Genomic DNA, 15,328 nt, shown 5'->3' with positions numbered 1-15,328 from the left:
ACGGCCCCTCCATACGCAACCGTCACGTTCACGAAAGGAGCAATCCTTCCAACAAGGAAGAAGTCAAAACGCCAGGCACTGCCGAGACCCTCATCCCCTTCCTGATGTCGGCTTGTTGCCAAATGAGAGGAACTTCCGAGGACGTCGCCCACAGGACCCACTAGATGCCTGGTGTCCAGTATCCGGTCCAGCTGAGCGCTATCCACAACACCCTCCTGCGAGGGAACCCTCTCCATGTTCCGCATGCGGAGAACAAGGCCACCGGCATGTGAACTGTCCACAGATGGATTGTTCCTTCAGCAGGACCGTTGCCTCGGCCTTCACTAGAGAGAATTACAAGCCCTGGCTACTTCCAGCCCAGGTTGGGGAAAAAACGTCCAGGCCCTTGTAGATTCGGGCTCTGGGAAAACTCTGGTCTTCCAGGAACTGTTACAGCGTAACGTGTGTTCTTTTGACTCTCCATGGAGTATAGAATGTATACACGGCGATGTAAAACGGTATCCGATGGCCAAAATCCAGCTACAGGTGAAAGGTCAGGAGACCTACCTCGAAGTAGGAGTCGCTCCTTGGCTCCCTGCCCCCGTTGTGCTCGGCCGGGACTGGCCTTTCCTTTCAGACCTAATGGCTCCAGTCTCTCACGAGGAGCCTTATTCTATGGCTCAGGAGAACCCTGGCAAACTGTTCCCCTTCTCGGCAGACCTTTTTCCCAGTAAACACCGGGTTCAAAAGACTCGGAAGCAAAGACGCTCTGACAAACAGGACTGGTTGCAGAAATCTGGGTCTCAAGGTGACGATTCTAGTAGCCAGAAGTCACAAGTGATGGCTCGGGATGGCCAGAGGGAGGGGGATATGGGCCCTGGAGATTTACCAGACCTATACCTCCCTGATTTTTGCCAGAGGCAAAGGGTCCTTGCTAGACAACATGATAAAGTGGTAAAAATTGATGAGCAGATATTGAATGCACAGGGGGTGATAGTATTCTCCCATTTTGAATTATCAAATGATATCCTATATAGGGTGAATAGGCAGACACAAACAGGGGAGGTCACCAGACATATATTGGTTCCCAAGGCGTTTGTTAAATCTGTGTTCACTCTAGCCCATACTGTCCCTTGGGGTGGTCACCTTGGCAGGGATAAAACATTGGACCGTATTTCGTCCCGATTCTATTGGCCAGGGATGCATAGTGATATTGCTAAGTTATGTGCGGCATGTCCAGAGTGCCAGCTAACTAATCCGAAGGGACAAAAACCAGCCCCTTTGGTTCCTCTAGCCTTGGTGTCAGTTCCCTTTGAGAGGATTGGGGTAGACTTGGTAGGACCTCTAGAACCTTCTGCGAAAGGACACAGGTTTATTCCATTAATAGTTGACTATGCAACAAGATATCCTGAGGCGTTCCCCCTGAGAACAGCAATGGCGAAACAAGTAGCCAACAAGTTGTTTGAGCTGTTCTCACGGGTTGGACTTTCCCAGGTTATGTTGACAGACCAAGGTACAAATTTTATGGCAAAACTGATGCAGGATGTCTTAAAATTACTAGAGGTCAAGTCTGTTCAGACATCGGTCTACCATCCACAGACTGACGGATTGGTGTAAAGATTTAACCGAACTCTAAAAGGGATGCTGAGAAAATTTGTAGATTCAGAGAAGAGAGCCTTGGATGAACTTCTCCCTTTTCTGCTGTTTGCAGTGCAGGAAGTTCCCCAGGCCTCCACAGGGATTCTCTCCATTTGAACTGCTGTATGGCCGCCAACCCCGGGGTATCCTAGACCTCCTAAAGGAGTCCTGGGAGGAACAGCGGTCCCCGTCTAAGAATACCCTGCAATATGTATTGGACCTTAGGAAGCGCCTAGTTGTGGTCGGGCATTTTGCTAGGGAGAATCTTAGGTCAGCCCAGGACAGTCAGGAGAGACATTACAATCAAAATGCTCATATGAGAGTGTTTCACCCAGGAGATCAGGTGATGTTGTTGTTACCCAGTTGTGAGAGCAAACTCCTAGCCAAATGGCAGGGCCCATTCGAAGTACTCTGCCACACGGGTGATGTGGATTACGAGATCGCTCAACCAGAGTCCAGGAAGGGTAAACAAATTTACCATGTGAACTTGCTGAAATCCTGGAAGATGCAGCGGTCTCTATTCATCCACCCGGTGGAGGAGGAAAACGGAATTGGGTCCTCAGCCCCCACGGGAGAACATCGTGGGTGACGATAAAATCCCAATGGGTAGACAGTTGTCCTCTGAACAAAAAGGGGACTTGTTAGAAATAATTACACAATTCCATGATGTTTTTTCTGATTTGCCAGGGCAAACTAATTTAATTTCACATGTGATCGAGACAGCACCTGGGGTAAAAGTACGTTCCTGTCCTTATAGGTTGCCTGAAAGTCGTACGGTCCTGGTAGAGAAGGAGGTACAAGAAATGTTACACTTAGGAGTGATTGAGGAATCATGCAGTGAGTGGTGTAGTCCACTAGTTATGGTCCCTAAACCTGATGGGAAGGTAAGATTTTGTGTGGACCTCCGAAAGGTCAATGCGGTATCCAAGTTTGACGCATATCCGATGCCAAGGGTGGACGAGTTAATTGACGCCCTTGGTAACGCGGAATATATATCCACACTGGACTTAACAAAAGGATACTGGCAAATACCTTTAGAGAAAAAGTCCAAGTGCAAAACAGCCTTTGCCACTCCCATGGGTTTATATCAGTTTGTGACAATGCCATTTGGACTGCATGGAGCCCCAGCCACATTTCAGAGACTCATGGATAAAGTGCTGAGACCCCATAGGGCTTATGCCGCAGCCTACCTAGATGACATTGTCATTTATAGTAAACACTGGCGGGCCCATCTAAATAGGCTGAAAGCGGTCCTCAAATCTCTAAGAGAGGCAGGGCTCACAGCCAACCCTAAGAAATGTGCCTTAGGTAAGGCGGAAACCAAATACTTAGGGTATGCAGTGGGAGGTGGAAAAGTAAGGCCACTAGCAGACAAGGTAGTTGCCCTGAAAGAAGTTCCGACCCCGCAAACAAAAATGCAGGTACGCTCTCTGCTGGGTTTAGCAGGGTACTATCGGCGGTTCATCCCCAACTACTCGGAAGTTGCAGCGCCATTAATGGACCTCACAAAAAAGTGTGCCCCTACACAAGTGGTATGGTCAAGGGAGTGTCAGAGAGCCTTTGAGGACATAAAAAGGTGTCTATCAGAGGGTCCCATCCTTAGAAGTCCACACTTCAACAGGCCTTTTGTAGTGCAAACCGATGCATCAGAGATAGGGCTAGGGGCAGTGTTGTCACAACAGTTTGAGGGAGTGGAACATTCGATCCTTTTTCTGAGTAGGAAATTGTTTCAGAGGGAAAAAAACTACTCAGTGATTGAGAAGTAGTGCCTCGCAGTAAAGTGGGCAATCAAGGCTTTGAGGCATTATCTGGCAGGAGTCCATTTTACTCTGGTGACGGACCATGCTCCATTGAAGTGGTTAAATAGTATGAAGGACTCCAATGCTAGATTGACCAGGTGGTATATGGCCGTCCAAGCCTTCTCATTTGAGATTCAGTACAGGCCTGGAAAAGAAAATGCAAATGCTGATTTCTTTTCTAGAGAAGGTGTGGATGATCGGGCTTCAGCCACGCGTGGCCCCAGCCACACACTAACAGGGAAGGAATGTGACAGGGTGAATGAACGTCACCAGCCATATACCTGGCAAACCTATGCTTAGGCTTGCAGTGCAGCAGTGACGAGGTTAAGTTTCAGTTGAGAAGGGCTGCTTAATTAGTCTGACCCCAGCTGCATAATCAAGGTGTTTTAAAACCCCCAGGCTGTACACACATGCAGGCTAGCTGGTCAGGAGACAGGACTGAAATACTGAAGAGATTACTGCTATAAGGTCTGTTTTCAAAGTACATGTGTGATGAACTGTCTGTGTCCTGCATGCTGAAGAGAAGCTGCCTTGTTTTCAATGCGGAAGAGAAGCTATTTTGTTTTTGTATGCTGAAGAGAAGCTATTTTGTTTTTGTGTGCTGTATGTTTTTAAGGCTCAATAAATAAGCCTTATCAAGAGAACCCGCATGTCTGGTTGCATGTACCCTGCAACAAGGCCCCTATGATATTGCTTATGTTATAAATCTGCTGAACCGAATGCAAATCATTTAGAGTTGAAATTTCCGCAGGTGACTAAAGTACTTCTAGCACTATGTTCAATAGTCTTCCATACAGGTGCAAAACATGTCCTACAATACCATTTTTAATTTGTTTGAAAACTTTGGCCCAAAATCATAGCTGTAAACAGCACACTGTACAATACAATCCCGCTTTATTAGTTGGTGCTTCCTAACTAACTGAATAAAGAACGTTTAAGGGACTCCAGTAATAAACATTGAGTCATTCACTGATCGTCCTTGAAAATATAATTTTACATAATTCATTCCCCAGTAAAAATTGTTCTTAGGATGAACAATGAAAAATAAAGGCAAATAATGTAAGAATTTTTTTGGGGGGGGGATCAATTATCTATGAGCCCCTTTATAGATATTAGCTCACACATAAAGGAATGTTTTGCAGTGAATGAAGAATGTACAATTTTACAGTCAAATTGCCTTAAAAATGGGAAATAAAATGGTTTGTAGTTGGGAGTGAGATTGTGCATATATACTGGCTGTGGTACTGATTAAAAATAAAAACAAATTTAGTGGATGCATTGTGGAAAGAACCCAAAGAAAAGTAAAAATCAATGTAAAAAAACAAGACCGTAAATTTCCAACAACTGGTTTCACTCAACTTTACAATAGCTATTGTTACACAGAATGGAAATTAATGAAATTGAGTGGCTGTGAATTTTTCACTGTAAAACTTGTATACAAAAAGTATGATAAATCCAGACTTTACAAATAGTATTGTATACTTTGTGACAAAGTCCCAGAATATTAGGCAGCTGTCTGTCCGATTTTAAGGCAGAAAGTGAAAAAAAAGGGAAAAAATGATCCATTCCACAGTTTCACATTTGCTGAGACTTTGGAATAGAAACTCCAGGCCAGAGATTAATGGTGCTGGTTTCCCTCATCTGCTCTCCTAATTACTAAAACAGGTTTTTAGAGCAGAGAGGGTTGCTTTTTCAGTCTCTCTCCTAGAGCCTGGAGGCTGGAAGGAAGCTGCTCCCTAGTATATAGTTTGGGGTAGACGGCCCCCCACGTTGCAGCAACTGAGGATCTATTGGGATGCTGTCCCCAACTCACAGTTAAGGACTCAATGTTATTATACCTGTGTTTTATTTAAAGTTGGTAACTGGCTTAGCCAGCCAATATTGCAGATAGGGATATGCATGTGAGTTAGACTCCTGACAGGAGAAAATGTTTCCTTTTATGATTTATTTTGTTCTTAAAGTGACGGTGTTGTGTCAAAATGTGTAGTGTCACTAATGGAAGAATAAACCGCTGAAGGTTGAGGGCTGAGTGCCCCTTGTGTGTGTATACAGGTAAACTATAGAGAAACCCCCACTGCTGCTTGCAATGGTGAGTTAATAATGATGAGTGTAGGTGCTAATGGGTCAATTAGGAATGATGAACAAAGGAGAAAAGAACCCCAGTGAAGCACTCATACACTGTGTTGAGATGATGGTGTAAATTTAAAACTAGACTTTATTAGAAACATATTAAAACAATGGGGATTAATATAGGATTAAACTTTTTATCACAAGGCTTGATTACCTGAGGGATGTGATAGTCCCTAGGTAGGTAGTTATTGTTTAGTGTTGCTTGAGTTCACTAGCCCCCAGCCACCTAAATTAGGGAAATCTGGGGGAAAGATAGAATGAGGGATTATAGTTACTATCCTTATATGGAATGCTAAACTATATACTTGTAGTGCATTTGGTGCAATAGTACTGAAATGACACTGCTAATGGTGGGTTGATTGCACAGCCTATGGTTAGCAATTGAGTGTCATTTTAATCTTGATACGATAATGCATCTATGTTGCCTTAAGGTTAAATGAACAGTATAACAGTACTGCCCTAAGGATGTACATAAACGGTAGCTCTGGGTCATGTTAGTAGGACCTGTAGCTATAGTTGGTAATACACGGTAATAGTTATAGTATAATGTGTTGCACTTCTAAGACCTGTTGCTAACTGCAGTAGTTGATAGACTAGATAGAACACAGTATAGACAAATGGTGGCAGTTGCTTGATAATCTGCCCCAGACCTAAAAGGGTGTGCTATTTATCCATATAAGGTTGTGAACTGACTTGATCAGTAGATTGAAATGAACATAATCTCTGACATAGAGCACCATGTAAACACTGATTGCTATACCTGAAAAGCCCTGGATGAGGGGTTAATCTGCAGAGTGTAGTGATGTACAGTAAAGCACCAGTAGGTATATATATTATATAATAATAATTGAGCTCATCAGATATAAAATGTGAACTATACCTTGCTAGCCCTGAATGGAGCTACTCTGTAGTAGCAGTGAATGGTATTGAGCAACAGCACAGGTAAGTATGCTCTACAATTGCTATGTAATTGTCAGTAGGATATATATAATCCCTAGAAGAAAGGCTCCCTTAGACCATCGGGTAATACAGGAGTATAAACTGTGCAAGAACTGAGTCTCAGCGCTGACTGCTCTGTCATTGATTCTAAATAGCAGTGTCTGTGTCACAGGGCTCAGTGCTTGTATCTAAGTTAGGAGTTCTGCCGACGTGCCTTAGGTCTTAGAAGTGCAGCACATTATACTATAACTATTACCGTATATTACCAATTATAGCTACAGGTCCTACAAACATGACCTAGAGCTACCGTTTATGTACATCCTTAGGGCAGTACTGTTATACTGTTCATTTAACCTTAAGGCAACATAGATGCATTATCGTATCAAGATAAAAATGACACTAGCTAACCATAGGCTGTGCAATCAACCCACCATTAGCAGTGTCATTTCAATACTATTGCACCAAATGCACTACAAGTACTGTATATAGTTTGGCATTCCATATAAGGATAGTAACTATAATCCCTCATTCTAGCTTTCCCCCAGACTTCCCTAACTTAGGTGGCTGGGGGCTAGTGAACTCAAGCAACACTAAACAATAACTACCCACCTAGGGACTATTATATCCCTCCGGTAATCAAGCATAGTGATACAAAGTTTAATCCTATATTAATCTCCATTGTTTTAATATGTTTCTAATAAAGTCTAGTTTTAAATTTACACCATCATCTCAACATAATGTATGAGTGCTTCACTGGGGTTCTTTTCTCCTTTGTTCATCGTGTGTATACACGTGTTTGTTCCCCTTTTATATAAACAAACCCTAGAAGACTGTGTCAGGAAGAGCCTGGGCAAGCTGCAGCACTACATAAAAGGAGTCGTTAACCACAATTTACACAATTATTGTGATTCCTCAACTGTACCTTTACAAATATAAGTTCACAATCACAAATGCAAGAGTTTGAGCTTTTGTTAAGAGATGTGCAAATGATATTCAGCTAATGAATGGGTCCCAATTATGTCTGCTGTTTTAATTGTGTTTGTACACTTGCCTAAAATATTGATCATATAAACCAATACTTAATTGAAAATTGGCATGCACTCTTGTTACACTCTTAGGGAGCTGTACAAAAATATGCATTAGTTTTAGTTTGTTCAAAAGCATTAATATCTTTGACAGAACAGATGGGGGAACCATCAAAGAAAACTGTCTGCACACCTATGAAAATAAACGGAGAACTTACAGACTGCAAACTGTTTCCTGTTAACTCAACATACTGCTTTGTGTGCACCTCACAGTTCCAGCATTGTGGATACACCTTTATTTATTTATCACTACAGCTGTTGGAGTAAAAAAAAAACGAAAGAAAAAAAAGTGTGTTCACTGTATGAACTGTAGCTTACAATCACTTTCGACAGAAATGTAAGCAAGGTTTACCTTTTTGACAAAACAATAGACTTTTACTTGGCAGCATCTGTAAATCTCCATGCAAAACTCAGGTAGTGTATCTTTATTTCTGAAAGCAGCTACTAAGATTATGCTAAATTAATCATATATATTGGTAGCTCATTCTTAAATGTAAAATATCTTTGAACAGAAGTGGCAACTGATAACAGCTCACAGGAAAATTCAGAAGCCAAACTGTCCAACAAGATGGACATATTGGAAGCTTGAATCATCAAGACATTTTCTTTTAAAGTTGCAGTCTACTTTCAAATAAATAAATACTTGTAATTATTGTTACTCAACATCCATCTACTTATTTTGTAAAATATTTATAGATTAAAATTTATATTCAGAGTCTTTAAGTTTCTACTTTATGTTAAATGACACCTAAATATCTACGCTTTACTGTCCTGTGCTTTTGACAAATTCCACAACCCCATGGACAGAGCAGCAGAAAATACATTCGAGAACAGCATGCTCACTGCCATAAATGAACAGATCTAAGAACAGAAATAAAGTTCCGACAAGCTCAATATGTTCACTTGCTAAATTTACAGGGTGCTTTTTCTGTTACTCGCAAGGATCTATTTCCAAAGATCAGAAATCATAAACATCTGCTAATTCCCATTCACTACAATTTGTTAACAGTTTCAGAGCTTAGTAAATAAACCCTTCAGGCTCAAGATTAAAATTCACTTACAGAGGAAAGCTTCTAATTACATACCTACTGGAGATACCAAAGTACGAACATCTGGCTCTGAGGGGATCATTGATGAACACTGAGAAGAGTAGGGGCCCCAGAACAGAGCCTTGTGGGACACCACAGGTGATATCCAAGGGGTTGGAGTTAGAGCCAAAGATAGACATATGTTGGGATCTACCTGATATGTAGGAATGAAACCAATTTAAAGCATGCTTCCCTATACTAGAGCACTGGAGTTTGTTAAGCAAGATAACATGATAACAGTATCAAAAGCCTTTGCAAAATCTAGAAATATTGCACCAGTGAGTTGTCCCCGTTCCATTCCACACTGGATTTCATTTCAAATTTTTAACAGGGTAGTTACGGTGGAGTGTTTGGGGCGAAAGTCAGATTGGAATTGGCTAAGGAAATTTGTCTTGGTATAGTAATCGCTAAATTGGGAGTGAATATATTTTTCCATGACTTTGGATACTATTGGGAGAAGAGAGATTGGCCTGTAATTTGAGATAGAGTTTTTGTCCCCACTTTTGAAGATTGGGACAATTCTGGCAGTTTTCCAGGTCTTAGGGATATGGCCTGCTTACAGAATAGAGTTGACCATGGAAGCAATTGATTTGGCGATGGCTGGGGCATCATGTCTTAGGAAAAAGATTGCAGTAAGTCAGGTCCACATTTGGCTGCTTAGTTTTAATTTGAGGAGCGCTTGTGTAATCTCCTCTTCGGATACTAAGCTAAATTGAAAATTGTTGGCAGTGTTGGGAGAGGGTGGGGCTATAGGGGTACTCACAGAATGAGATTCATGTTTGTGGTTTGGGATGCGTTTCGCTAATAAGTTAGTAGCACACCCCACAAAGTAATCATTGAATGCATTTGCAATGTCAGTGGGGTTTGTCAGAGTAATATCCTCCTTAGTGATATTACTTGGTTGTTGATGGTTAGAAGGCTGGAATATATTGTTGATAACCTTCCAGAACTTAGCTTGGTTTGATGTATTCTGGAGACGATTGTCAGAGTAGTATTGTGCTTTTGAATGTCTTGTTTGCCTTGTGCACATATTCCGCAAGCATCTGTAGTGATTAAGATCCTTGGTAGTGCGTTACTTTGTAGCTTTTCCACAAGGCATCCCTGAACTGGAAGAGTGCTATAAGGTCAGTTGTAACCCATGGAAGGTGGGCCCCCGTACTCTTATTCTGCGTAGTGGAGCATGGATATCACAGAGTTTTAAGAACTCTGACTGAAAATAGTCGAGAGCAGAATCAGGGTCGGGAATTAAGTCAATTCTGTACCAAAGGCAGCTGGTAAGGTCAGCCAGAAACTGTTGTGGGTTAAAGTTTCTAAATGTTCTAGTGAGGAGAACTTTAGGGTTGATTGGGGTGGTTTAATTTTCCTTACAAATTATACTATTGCATGGTCACTGAAAATGTCAGGAAGGATGCCAGAGGATTGAATTCTGCTGGGATTTGAGGAGAGAATCCAGTCTAGCAAGGAATGGTTGTAAGATTTCAGGTGTGGGTTGGGAAATGAGTTGCGTTAGCTTAAGTGACTTGAGTTGTATCTGGATTTTGTGTTTTTAGGGTTGAGCCAATTGAAGTTGAAATCCCCAAGAACTATCAGCTTATTCTTCTCATTCACAGAGGAAATGGAGCCAAGAAACTGGTTGAGGGACTGAAGAGGAGCATTAGGGGGTGGTAGATGCCAGCAACCAAGATAAGATTAGAAAAGGGGTGGCAGATTTTGCCAACTAGGATTTCCAAGGAGGGTGGGTTCGGGGGGCAATTTTACAATTTAAATTGTAAGGTGTCCGCAATATAAAATACCACCCCTCCTCCTCTCTTTGACCTATCTCTCCTGAAAATGGAGTATCCCTGAATGGCGATATTTGCATCAGTGGTTTTAGGGGTTAGCAGAAGAAAGTAACAGAGGTCACAACAGTCCCCTATTAGTTGCACTCAAGGCAAAATTAAGGTGAATACCATAAAGATATTAATATCCACAGTATGGACTAAAAGTCCCAGATGAAATAGAGTAAATGCTTAAGGATACAATATCCACTGAAAGACTGATATGTCTGAAATGATAATATATAATCCAATAAAAAGACCATATATGTCCACAGAAAATGTCTCATAGCCTGAAGTATAACAGTGACATCCACTGATAAAATCCCAAAAAATAAAAAAAACTTTAATGAACCATAATAGCGTTGAAAAACAAGTGACATAAAAATAAAACAATGTGTATAATGTTAAAATGCCCCTATAAGGGGAGCGGGTGGGAGGAGGGTAGCGACAAATCGGATAGGGAAAATCCCTATTTACTATAATAGTAATAGCATATATGTAGTGTAGTGATATCCCTAGTGTGGCTACCAAATAGCTAATTAGCCCTGTTGGTGTAAGTCAGAGGTGAGCAAGACACAGTAAAGTGAAAATCCATGCAATAAATAACATTGTAAGATCTTCAGGACAGAGACAGTTACGTTTATGTCTGAATCGCTTATTTCCATTATGTGTTATGTTATTATTTACGTGTATTACTGCTTTGAAGCGCTACTGTATGTACATGGATGGCGCTATATAAATAAAGATATACATACAAACCCTGAATTGTTAATAAAAAGGTATGTATATCTAGTAGAAATATATTGTAAACGGTGCAGGAGTATGTTTTAAAGTTGATAGAGTAATTTTATACAATCCATTGGGTCGACAGCATTATATTTGTTTCTGAATATTTTGATACTCGTTTTTTCATCAATGTGATAATATCACAAATATGTACAATTGAAGACACAACTATTCAGACAACTGATATATAGACACTGCAGCCAAAATTATGTTTTTTTCAGTCTAATACATTTTTGTCAGTTCTAATTTCACTATGAGATTTTTTTTTATTTTTACACTTCAGTATTACAGAAGTGTATTTCGTTAAGTTTCCAAAAACACCTTATTCAACCTTCCCCATCTGTCACCATCTGCTTCTTTTTAGCATGTACTGTTTGTGTGATCACATAAGCATGTGAAAAATAACTGACATTCAGATGATTATCTGCCGGTACATTCGAGGACTGGGCATAATAAACTCAACTGCCAATTCGTATAGAACACTTAATTTTATTGAGTTTTGCATGTGGGCTACATTTCATTTTTACTGGAAAGTTCATTAAACTGCTGCTCACACTAAACAGATCAGATTTAGCTGTTTATTGAGCGCACTAGGAGGTGTAGGAAGGTGTTCATGTTTAAAAAAAAACTATGTTTTGCAAGCCCCTCAAGCTCTGAAGGTGTTAATAAACCAGGCTACACCATTTGATACAGCATCATGGGGCTGTTTTCTTTGTTAACCTCTAAGGTCGCAAGATATAATTCACCTATAATTCTTTTAACAGGCTCTTTTCAGTTGAGAGCCTCTTTTTCAGATGTTGATTGACTACAAGGTGTAGTTCAGGTGTTCACAATCATTATCCACCCTATGGTGACATGCTCAGAAAAGTTAAGTGTATTTAAACCACCACTTGTACAGGTATACCTGCTTTCTACTCTTTGACACAGCACTGACTTAGCGTGAAATGCATTAGAGGGATCCATGTTGCGGTCCTCTGTTTTTTCATGTGTTGAATAAATATTTGTATTTCACTCCCGTTTCCAACCCATCATACTTCATCATGCACCACCATTCACCTGTTTCTCATCCTGATTGTTCCTCTTCGGTAGGGAGCACGCTGGTGCTACTTCCAGCAGCTAGGAATTTGTGAGTATTTTTCTACAATCAACGTTACAGAGACTGTTGTGATATGTTTCTTTATTGAAGTGAAACTTCTTTAGTGGCACCTATTCTGATGGGATAAAACGGGAGAGTTGGGGGCGAAATGTGAAACGGAAGTGACGTCATGGCTCCCCCCTCCCCCCCCCCCCCGCATCTACTGTGACATGCGGCGGCGATAGCCGCCGGCGCCGCTCCTAACAGCCGCTGCTCCCCCACACACACCCGTTGTGACATGCTGCCCACACACCTGCTGTGACATGCGGCGGCGGCGATCCTAACGGCCGCTGTTACCCCCCACACGGCCACTGCCATGGGTATAGCAAGATGGCTGCCGCAGAGCTTCCGGTGCTGCGGGTGTAATAAGATGGCGGAAGCCCCGCAAGTACTCTGGCTGAGAGAGGAGGAGGAGCCGCTGCCCAGCCTCTCTCCTCCCTCTTCCCTACATCCGCTTCCCTGTGTCTGACTAACGGGCGCCCCTCTCCTCACACGGCCGGCCGCTGCGCCTCTCCTAACGGCCGCCGTTCCCAGCTGCCATGCCGCGCATGCGCAGTTGTGATGGCGCCACTGACGGACGCCACACATGCGCAGAAGCGGCTGGCAGCGGCGCCATTCCCCCCACACGTGCACTGCCATGCCGCGCATGCGCTGTTCCCTGCGCCCGCTGACATGCCGCGCATGCGGTAGTCATGGCGACGCTCACGGACGCCACATGCCTGCCTCCGGCTGGTAGCTCATCTCCGGGCCGGTCACCGACCCCCTGCCCGGCGGGATGTCTGTCTGACATGGAGACCCTGCTGGATATCTGGGGGGAGGCGGACATGCAGGGATCCTGCCCGACCCGAGTCCCGGGATCCTGCTTCTCCCCCTGGACCCCCGTGCAGGGGAGGTGAGCAGGCGGAGGAGACCTAGGAGCTGAGGGGGGCCGAGGAGGAAGACGAGGAGCCGCCCCACCCTGGGGAAGAGAGGGGGCCCAAGTCATCCCAGGACAACTTCATAGGAGGACTACAGGGAGGGCTCTTCCTGCTACACCAAGCACCCGATCAAGGTGGAGGAGGGGCCCAGCGTTGACATCCGTCATTCATATATACTCGTACTCTCCTCCTGTGTCACAGCACACACTGTCACACACACTGTCACGCGCGCACACTCTGTCACACGCGCGCACTCTGTCACGCGCGCACTCTGTCACGTGCGCACTCTGTCACGTGCGCACTCTGTCACGCGCGCACTCTCTGTCACGCGCGCACTCTCTGTCACGCGCGCACTCTCAGTCACGTGCGCACTCTCAGTCACGCGCGCACTCTCAGTCACGCGCGCACTCTCAGTCACGCGCGCACACTCTGTCACGCGCGCACACTTTCAGTCACGCGCGCACAGTCTCAGTCACGCGCGCACACTCTCAGTCAGTCACACTCTCAGTCAGTCACACTCTCAGTCAGTCACACTCTCTGTCAGTCACACTCTCAGTCAGTCACACTCTCAGTCACACGCACACACGAGGAATTCACACTTACTGCAAATAGCTAATACAGGGGATGTGTGCCGAGCACGCGCATTCTAAGTCAAATTTATTTGCGTTTTGTCAATGAAATTGTATTTTGATTTTTAATTAAAACATCACCAACACAAATACAATTTCTGTGACAAAAGTCAAAGAAGTTTCACTTACTATGCGCGTGCACAGCACACACAGCTTTTTTTTATTAGTGTATTTCATTGTAGCTGCTGTTTATCGGTGGGAGACGTGCACCTTGATTCCACGGTATCTCAGTGGTCCTGGGCGCACTGTTTTCAGTACTGACTACAGCATATGCAATACTACTGTATATGAACAAAAGTAATTTAAACTTAGATAGCTGTGTTACAAAATGTACAAACTGTATATATTGAAACTCTGATTGAAATATCTAAGGCTACGCAGTCCTGGCAAGCTAAATATGGAAGTTTGCACCTATTTTGAGCTCATTTGAAACAAACGTAGAAGCTTTTTCCTAATGTTACATATAGACTTTATTGTATATTGTTTACTGTTGTGAACACAGTGTTGTGAATTTTGTTGCATCGATGTTTGGACTTGTTCCTCTGTTCTATACCATTGGATGGAATGTGCATTTCTTTAGTCATCTTCAAATTGCCAATCATACTAATTAAACATTTGTCTAAATATCTGGTATGCTCGATGACAAATTGGTAAACATTTTGTTTGTTGCATGTGATATAATTATGGTGAAATATACAAAATAAGAATGGGTGTTTCGATTGAGCGTTGATTCACTGCAAATTCACTATGGACAAGGCTTAAAAGTTCATTAGTTCAAACGTGTCACAATTTGTATGCATTTTTAAACAATGTGTAAGACAAATGCTAATGGAATTTACTATACTAACAGGGAAACACAAAATCCTGACCAATGACACTGCCTCGTTGTTATTAGCAGCCCAGGCTTATGGTCAGTGAAAATAGTAAAAGAAAGCAATAAAAACAGATTTGTATGTGTATAAACATTTGTATGTGTAATCCCAGAACAAAGAGTATGAATAACGAGTCATTTTTGTAACACCCAAAAACGCTCAACATACGAAAGAAAAATATTTTTGGAGTACATTGTAGAAAAAGAAAATAATATTTCCAGATTAAAAAAAAAGTTGTCAAATTCAATCAACAAAAAACAATTTGATGTTAATAAAACCTTTTTTTTTTCTTTTCTTGTAGGCACCAGTTATACACCCCGTTCTCTAGATTTATTTACAATAAAGAAAATTAAGTGGTAGCTCTGAATGGCTATTCCTTGCGTTACCTTTCCCCTCCTATTCCCTGTGAACCATTATATATGGGTTTGATTTCTCCAGAACCTATTTTTATTGCACATACTGTACCACTACTTGTAAATACTGTAGAACTTTTATCTTTGTTTTCAGTATTTTA

General features: G+C 42.4%; 1 protein-coding gene across 3 annotated transcripts in view; it reads right to left on the bottom strand.

The window, feature by feature from the left end:
* AKT3 (AKT serine/threonine kinase 3) overlaps positions 1 to 15,328 on the bottom strand; it is a 642,459-nt gene that overhangs the window by 89,568 nt on the left and 537,563 nt on the right. The gene's annotated exons all lie outside the window — the stretch shown is intronic.

The sequence above is a fragment of the Ascaphus truei genome, chromosome 4 (assembly GCF_040206685.1).
Source record: "Ascaphus truei isolate aAscTru1 chromosome 4, aAscTru1.hap1, whole genome shotgun sequence".
In the NCBI taxonomy this organism is placed as follows: domain Eukaryota; kingdom Metazoa; phylum Chordata; class Amphibia; order Anura; family Ascaphidae; genus Ascaphus; species Ascaphus truei.
This window is presented reverse-complemented; position numbering and strand designations above follow the sequence as displayed.